Raw genomic sequence first — 9355 nt, forward strand, 5'->3', positions numbered from 1 at the left:
TCTATGATTCTATGATTCTATGATGTTATAATTCAGGTCAGAAGAGACCTCTGGAGGTCATCTGGTCCAACCACCTGCCCAAAGTATGGACAACTTTTCTCAGATTTCTCAGGCCAGTCCAAGGATGGAGATTCTACAGTCTCCCTGGGTACCTGGGCCAGTGTTTGATAACCCTAAAGGAGAATTTTTTTCCCCTCATGTCTAACTGGAGTTTTCTGTATTCCAATGTGGTCCATTTTCTCTTGTCCCATCACTGTGCAGCTCCGAGAAAAATCTGGCTCTCATTAGGTAGTTGTAGAGAGCAATTAGGTCTCACTTCAGTCTTCTCTTAAGACTGCATAAACCCATCTGTCTCAGATTCTCCTCATACACCATGTTTTCCATTCCCTGGACAATCTTGATGTCTGTCTGCTGGACTCTCCATTGAATTTGTCAAAGACTTGCTTGTTCTGGAGAGCCCAAAGCTGGGCAGTACTCTAGATATGGTCTCACAAGAAATGAATGGCAGAGTAGACTCACTTTCCTGGACCTGCTCGGTGCACACTTGCTAGTGCTACCCAGGATGCTGTTGGCCGCCTTTGCCCTGAAGGCACTCGGTTTAAAGGTTTAAAGGGCAGACCAACATGGGCAACATTGTGGTCAGTGTCTGCTACAGACTGCCTGATGAGGAAGAAGTAGATGAGACCTTCTTCAGACAACTGAAAAAAGCCTCCCTTTTGCAGTCGTCATGGGAAACTTCAACCCAATATATATTGAAGGAAAAAGACAGCAGGGCACAAGAAGTCCAGGATGTTTCTGGAGTACACTGGTGACAACTTCCTGACACAAGTGAATGAAGATCCAGTGAGGGAAGACACTTTGCTGAACCTGAGACTTACAACCAAGGAAGAACTGACTGACAATGAGAAGGTCAGGAAAAACCTTAGCTGCAGTGAACATGAGATGGTGGTGTTCAGGATCCTGAAAGGAAGGGAAAAAAGCAAAAATCAAGATCACAACCCTGGACTTCAGGAGAGAAAACTCTGAAGGCCTGTTCAGCTGCTTGTAAGAATCACATGGCTTACAGTCCCGAAGAGAAGAGAAGTCAAGGAGAGCTTGCTGGTTTTCAAGAATCACTTCCTCCAACCCTAGGAGTGGTCAATCTCAACATGCAGAAGATCAAGCAAAGGCTGCAGGAGGCCTGCATGGATGAAGAACTAGGTTCTGACAAAAATCAAACATAAAAAAGAAGTCTAAATGGGGAGAAAGCAGGGTTACGCAGGAGAAATATGGAGACACTGAGTGTGCAGGGATGGGCTAAGGCAGTCCAAAGACCATCTGGAACTGAATCTGGGGAGGGATGTGAAGGGCAACAAAAAGGGCTTCGACAGGTGTATCAGCAGCAAAAGCAAGACCAGAGAAAATGTGTACCTGCTGCATGGGGCAGGAGACCTGCTGACAAAGGACATGGAGGAAGCCTTCTTCACCTTGGTCTTTACTGGCATGATTTACCATAAGGAGTCTCGGTCACCAGAAGCCAGCGGGAAAGTCTGGAGCAAGGAAAACTTGCCCTCAGTAGAGGAAGATTAGGTTAGGGAACATTTAAACAAGCTGGACATAGAGAAGTACATAGGACCTGATGGGATGCACCCACGAGTGCTGAAGGAGCTGGCTGACGTCGTCACAAAGCCACTCTTGATTGTCTTTCAAAAGTCATGGAGGTTGGGGGAGGTTTCTGAGGCCTAGAAGAAACCAAATATCACTTTTATCTTCAGAAAGGGCAAGAAGGAGGATCTGGGGAACTAGCAGCTGGTCAGCCTCACCTCACTCCCCTGGAAGTTGATGGAGCAAGTAATTTTGGAAACTATTTACAAACATATGACGGATAAGATGGGGAGTAGTCAGAATGGATCTACAAATGGGAAATCATGTCTAACCAACCTGACTGATAGCCTTCTACGATGAGATGACTAGCTTAATAGATGAGGGGAGAACTGTCGATGTTGTATATCTCAGCTTTAGCAAGGCTTTTGATACTGTCTCCCATAACATCCTCACTGACAATCTGAATAAGTACGGGCTAGATAAGTGGACAGTGAGGTGGACTGAAAATTGCCAGGCTCGAAGGGATGTGATGAGAAGGCTAAGTCCATCTGGAAGCCTTGGTGTACCGTGTACCTCACGGGTTGATACTGGGGCAATAGGGTTCAACTTCATTAATAACCTGGATGATGGGACAAAGTGCACCCTTAGCAAGTCCACAGATGATAAAAAATTGTGAGAGGTGGTTGTTAGACCAGAATGTTGTGCTACATTTCAGAGGGACTCCAACAGGCTGCAGAAATGTGCAGACAGGGATCTTGCAAAGTTCACCAAAGGGAAATGCCAAGTCCTGCACCTAAGGAGGAATAACTCTGGATAGCAGTTTGGCAGAGAATGACCTTGGGGTCCTAATAGACCATGGACCAGAAATATTCTTTTGTGTCCAACAGCTTCCTGGGGAGGAATAACCCCAGGCTGGGGGCTGACCAGTGGGCTGACAAGCTGGAGAAAAGCTTTGCAGAGAAGGACCTGGAGGTCCTGGTGGATAACACATTGAGAGAATTGAAATCACAACTGACCCAGAGTCGACTGTGAATGGTCACATTCACATTGACCATAAGTCAGCAGTGTGCCCTTGTGGCAAACAAGGACAACAGCCTTCTGAGTTGCATTAGGAAGAGATTTGCCAGCAGATCGAGGGAGGTGATCCTTCCCCTCTACTCAGCACTGGTGCAACACAGTTGGAGTGCTGGGTCCAGTTCTGGGCTGGAAAAGAAGAGACATGGATATACTGGAGAAAATACAGTGAAGGGCCACGAAGATGATTAAAGGATTGGAGCATATCTCTCATGAGAAGAGGATGAGAGAGCTGGGCCTGTTCAGCCTGGAGAAGAGAAGGCTCAGGGAGATCTTATCAATTTATAAATAACTGATGGTAGGGAATGAAGAAGGCAGATTCAGAGACTTTTCAGTGGTGCCCAGCAACAGTACAAGAGGCAATGGGCACAAACAAAAATATAAAATATTTTGTTTGAACTTTTTCACTGTGAGGGCTGTGAATCAGTAGAAGAGGTTGCCCAGCAAGGTTGTTGAGTCTCTATCTTTGAGGGCATTCAAAACCTGGTTGAACATGGTCCTGGGCAACCAGCTCTACGTGACCCTGTTTGTGTGTGGGGATTGGACTAGATGATCTCAAGACATGACTTCTAGCCTCAACTATTCTGTGATTTTATGACTTTGTGTGCAAACTTATGGTCTCTCCGGAATGATATTATATGTAATATTGTCTGGAACTTTGGAATTTTTAAGATTCTTTTTCAGATTGCGGATAGGAACTATCTATTTTATTTTAATTTAGGAAGTCCCAGTCTTGAAATTGTTGTCTGCATGATAACACATTCTGTATTCATGGATAAGCATAAATATATTACTCTTTTCATCATTTTGCTATTCAGACCTTGTGAATATGTCAGGCCAGCATGAGTTTGATATGTGGGCTAATGACACTCTTTGTATTACTCACACACAAAGTTTTCAATTCTGCTTTTTTTTTTTTAAATCAGAAGTGCTAACTTTAAAATTACCATTAATCTAGCTTTGCTAGAGATATTCAATTTAATAAATTTTCCAGGGAGTACTGGAGAATATGTTTATTTTTTAATAATCAGCAGAACAACACAATCCAGACATTTTTACCACTTTTATACATATATGCATAGGCACACATACAATTTTTAATCCCCCTCATTAAAACAGAAAAAAAGCATCATAAAAGCAAACCTTAATTTCAGTTCTTTTAATTGTCTTCTAAGGTATTTCTTCTATGTTTGAGGGGCAATTTGTGTTGATGCTATCAGCATAGGCTATTTAGGTAACTGGTTGATATTAACAAGGATGATAACTTTTACATTCCTAATTCTAGAGTTTAAACAGCCACATATTTTCTGCTTTGAAATTTGATATCTTTTTTCATTCATCAAGATGTGAAGTAAAAAAAACCCAACCAAACAAGTAAAAAAAACCCCACCAAAATACTCACTTCAGTGTTTCTGTTTTCCTGTCAAAGATGTCTTTGGTCTGATATATCATATTTATTCAACCTTCTAAAGCCAGATTTGGAAGGTATTCTCAGGAAGGAAAAAACCAACCACCTGTTATTTTAATTCTGTCTTATGACTGCGATTAGGTGTAAGATGTACTGACTCCACTAAAACAGGCCTTGGCGGTACTGAACATTTCTGAAAGGCCCATTTTAGGTGCATTACTGTTTTTCTTTCTTTTGTTTTTTTTAGATGACTTTTTGAAAAAGTTTTATCATAATATTTGCCTTTTTACCGTAAAGAAATTTTTTTAAGACTTGGCAAATGCACAGTTCTTTCATTACATCTCTAATATCCTCTTAGATCTAGCAACTGCATCTGTAAAAAGATGGAATCTAGAGTTTTTAATATCTTAGCTGATTGAGTCTGATCATGCATTATATGTGTATTAATATACCTAGATATTTACCTTCAAACACTAGATATTTATTAAAGTCCAGTTTGTGCCAAACATCTTACCATTCAAACTGTCAAGAGGAAACAGAAGGCATAAGTATATATTTTATCAGAATCCAAATTTTTGTAGGAAAAATAATACAAATGTGTAAGATGAAGGACTTGAACAAGGAAGGGTCATGAGTCAAGATTAAAGACTGAGAGATGTAGATTTATTTCTCTTACTTTTAGATACTGTACAGAGATGTGATATTTAGGAGTCTGCTTGCTGTTTGGACTCTAAATAGTGAATATGAAAAATAAGAAGGTCTAGAAAACTATCCAGAACTTTGCTATGTAAATGTCTATGTATCAATAAGATTAGATCAGAAGTAAAAACAGGTGAAATAACTGCCAGATATTGGGAGAGGACCTTGAAATAATTGATAGTACTTAGATATATTTGTGAAAATATGCAGGATTTAGTAGTGTTGCTCCTGGCATCTCTAGTGTTTTCTGTTTGAAAATGTTCTTCAGAATATTGTGTGACAGTTACGCTTTCTGGTCTGTGCTGTGAAGATAATTACTTTTTCAGTTCAGTGGCCTGTATGGTATCAGCCTTTTTCAGTCCCTCAGCTGAAGCAATCACCCGCCCCTCATTCAATTTCAAGAGGTTATCTACTATGTCTAGTCATCCCCTGCTGCCAGCCTCCATTACCTATGCATTAGATTTTGCAGACCCACCTTGTGCTCTTTTGCTACTTCTTGTCCTCACTTTCCATGTTAATATCTGCAAATTTATCTCAGTCATCCGAGGAAGAAGTTATGAGGCCTATGAAAGACTAAGAGAAGCTGATACAAAGCAAATAACCGATGCTTTAGGGTCTGGTTCCAAAAAAGTATAAATATATAAATGTATTACCATTTTGGTCATTCAGGTACTTATCTTGTGACTATCTCAGACCAATATGAGTTTAATATATGGGGTAACGATACTGTTGTCATTACTCGGTCATGAAGTGTTTGTTTCTGCAATTTTTTTAAAAAATCAGAAGTGTTAACTTGAAAATTGTCTTTCAGATCAGTTCCTGAAGTTCTCCTTTACTGTGAGAAAACTTAACCAAGGTACTTAACTACAGTGGCCAGAGTGTTTTCACAGCTGCCTGTCGCACTGATCATATGGCCTCTCAGTTCTTTGTTCTCCCCGATTTCCAGAGTTTGCACAGGTTTCTCATTCCCTGTAATGTAGTATTCAAGGCATTGAGAGATGTTGACCTGAAGACCTGCATTAAAGTGGTTTAAACATCTGACTGTTATGCTTATTTCTTATGTTAAGTGTCATGGAACCTGAGGTTTTATAGAGTTAGGACAAGTCCCGCAGACTTTCTGTAATCTTTTTTTTATGAAATGCAATGAGAATAGCTCAGCAGTAAGACAATAGTCGTTACTTTACTACTTCACATTTAACATCCGGAATGTCATAGAATATCATAGCCAGACTTTATTCAGGATAAAGATAGGAAATATTAAATTCTAAGAAGTAGAGGAGGTATAAAATAAAACAGAATGAAGAAGAGGAAAATTAAAAATGGAACAATGTGCCTGAAAGGCTCTTACTGAAGCCAAGGTTCAAAGTAATGCCTGTGTGTTTTTTTAGGAGACGTATGAAAGCATTGATTTAAAGAGGAGACTATGAGGACAATAAATGACTAAGAGAAACTTATAGCAAAAAAAGAGATGCTTTATAGAAAAGTCTGATTCCAAAATAATATGGAGTATGGAATAAAGAAATTGATATTGTGTTGGCTGGACCATTGCCAGCTGCCAGATGCCTACCCAGCCACTCTCTCACTCCCCTCTCCTCAAGCAAGACAAGAGGAGAAAAGAAGATGAAGTAGCTCATGGGATGAGATAAGGAGAGGGAGATCACTTATAAATTACCATCATGGGCAAAACAGACTTGACTTGGGGAAAATTAATTTAATTTATCACCAATTAAAAAAGATTTGGATAGTGAGAAACAATTACTTAAAGTTGCACTTTCCTCCCTGCCCTTTTTCCTAGGCTCAACTTCGCTGCTTCATTCTCAACTCCTCCACTTTGTCTTAGCCTTTCTAAATTTTAGTTTGAACTCTAGTCCAATTAGTTTGCTCAAAGTGGAAATACTAAGCAAACATATAATACCACTTCTTTTGATTGGCTGTTTTCTTTGGTCATTAGCAAACACTGTCTTATAAAGCACACCAAGACTTTATCAGGATTGGTAGTACATGCTTTCTATAGTAAGATTCCTTAAATTGTATGGTTTATGCAAGGGCATCAGAATGAACACAAAATACAGCAAAGAGGTTAAAGAATGAATGTCCAGACTAAGCAGCTGGAGAATTCTCCATTCTTATTACCAAGCATGAAATTTATCAGTTAATTCCCTTGCCTTATATTCAAAATGCAAAAGAATATTTCTCTAGACATGTTCAGAGATCATCACTGTAACATTACAAATCTTGTTTTTCTCCTGTATTTTTGAATAAATGTTGTGTTATTTGCTTGTAAAGTGAGGAGTGTTGAACTCTGTATTGATGACTTCAAGAATAATGCTTGAAGGGTTACACCCTTGTATGTGGCAGCAGCTATACTGAGTAGTCAGGAAAGACTTATTTCCTGACAGCTAACATATGCGTGTGTGGGTATGCGTGTGCGTATGAAGTATTTGTGTGTGTATCCCACATCTGTGAGAACTGTCTTTGCCTTTTGATCAGCAGGGTGTCCTGCTGAGGCATGAGAATCCTGTAGAAAGTGCTTCTGGTAGGAGGCTTGTAGACTACCCACTACTTCAAATGAGCTAGCAGGTCTTTAAATACCTTACTTCTTTACCTTTTTACAATTGTCTGTGAGAGCTAAGGGTTTTGCTGTCTTTCCAGAAAGAACAGTTTGGTTTTGGCTAAACACTCTGTGGCATGCTTCAAGGAGAATGTTCTTGCTTTGCTGAAGGAGGAAAGCAGAGGCTGGTTGGCTATGGCTCCGTGACTCCCTTCCCAGCTCTGACACGTGTTAGACCAGCCTGGTCTGTTTGATTGACAACTCTCTACTACCCCAAATTAGCCAGAACTCTCTGCTTTCTGAGCATTGTTTCTTTTCACTCCTTATAAACAGGAACTGGGGATTGTGGGATGGTGCAAAACCTGTACCAAATTTCAGAGAAAGTATGTAAAAACTCCTTTTTCCACTGCAGATTGTATGTGTTACAACATCTCTTTGCCCTGTGCAGACTTGTACTACTTTAAAGTTGTGGTTGGTTTGAAACTTCTGCAGATGCCTTACCTAAATATAAAAAGCATGGAGAAAAATTTCTCTGAGGGTGCATTTTCAGTATGATAGGAGAGGTAATCGTTCTGATCTTATTAACACCTAACAGGATTGTTGTATCTACCTTCTTGTATCTACCACTTGCTTTAAAACTGGCTAGAGGGCAGCCCTTAAAAATCAGGAGACTTAATCCTGCTCCCAGACAAAGGAAGCAGGATCCTAGCCACGTTTTGTAAGCAGAACTGAGTGTAGCTCATGGAGGTGAGATATCTGCAAATGTGGGGAAATATTTGGTTGTGTTGTCAAAATTAATCTAGATGTGGAAATCCTTAATATTTCTGTCACTTTAACTTACATGGCCAATTTTGTACCGGATAAGAGAACTCGTCAGTGGGGTGCCACCAGGACTAAACTTAGAGAATGATTTTGTTTAAGGATTAGTAAATACATTTTTTTTTATTTACCCTGTCTATGTATTAAGAGTAGAACATAGCCATCAAGCTAGGCTGTCACTGTTGAGTGCCCTTGGTGGCATTCATTTCAGACCTTACTGAACATTGTACTCAAATTACTTTCTTTCTATTTCTGCTCATTTTTTTTTGGCTGGTTGGGTTTTTGCATTCTTTTGCACATGTTTACACACAATAGCTCAAGATAAAATTTTAATCATTTGATGTTTATACACCTTTGAAACACAGTAAAATGAGACTCATTTGCCCCCTTCTGTTGCACACTACATCAGTATCTTGTATTTCATCTTTTGAAGTAATTATTTTGGACAGAAGATTTTAAGATGTTTTTTATCTGGGTGGCAAAAACTTTACAAATTTTAACTCCACTCAACCTGTTTCATACTGAACTTGTAATAAATCTGACCCCCTCAATTCATCAGACCATTTGATTCTAGGTTCTCCTGGTTTCAAATCACAAAAAGACATTGCATGATGGGTTAAAAAGAGCCATAAAAAATATGTTAAGGCTGGAAAATTACATTGGGACTCTTAAAGAGTTTAAATTATTTAGCTTAGAGGACCGAGAAGTTACTTGATTACAGCATGTAAACATTTTAAAAGCAGAAATTACATTTGGGTCAGCTCTTTAATCCATTAAGGAGAGACATATGACATCAAAACACAGAACCAGGCAAATGCCAGGTAGAAATTAGGTGTGAGTGTTTTTTAATAGCATAGTATTAATCATAGCAAAAAGAGATATTTATCACAGGAAAAAATTAGATTCCCCATAACTCATGTCTTGAAATCAAAGCTAGATGGCTTTTCAGCAGTTGTGCTTTAGTCAGCTGCAGAACAGAAGTTCAGCAGAGGGGTACCTGAAATGGAGTGGTGTCTGCTCTGCAAACAACTACTCTCCATTCTGTTATAAAATCTCTTATTGAAGCTAATCTCATCAAATATACATGACAATATAGATTATACAGAAAGTATCTATGTCTGTGTTAGTTTTCCATAGTCCTTTTCATTATAGTTACTGGGAAGAAAAAGCACTTCTATAGTGGAGTCTTCTGTTCCTAAAGACATCTGCCTTCGGTCATA

The 9355-nt window shown here is 39.3% G+C and overlaps 1 pseudogene; it reads left to right on the plus strand.

The window, feature by feature from the left end:
• Positions 1–623: 623 nt before the first annotated feature.
• On the plus strand, positions 624–2260 carry LOC104072558 (annotated as a pseudogene).
• Positions 2261–9355: the final 7095 nt, after the last annotated feature.

Source organism: Fulmarus glacialis, unplaced genomic scaffold (genome assembly GCF_000690835.1).
Source record: "Fulmarus glacialis isolate BGI_N327 unplaced genomic scaffold, ASM69083v1 scaffold14922, whole genome shotgun sequence".
In the NCBI taxonomy this organism is placed as follows: Eukaryota; Metazoa; Chordata; class Aves; order Procellariiformes; family Procellariidae; genus Fulmarus; species Fulmarus glacialis.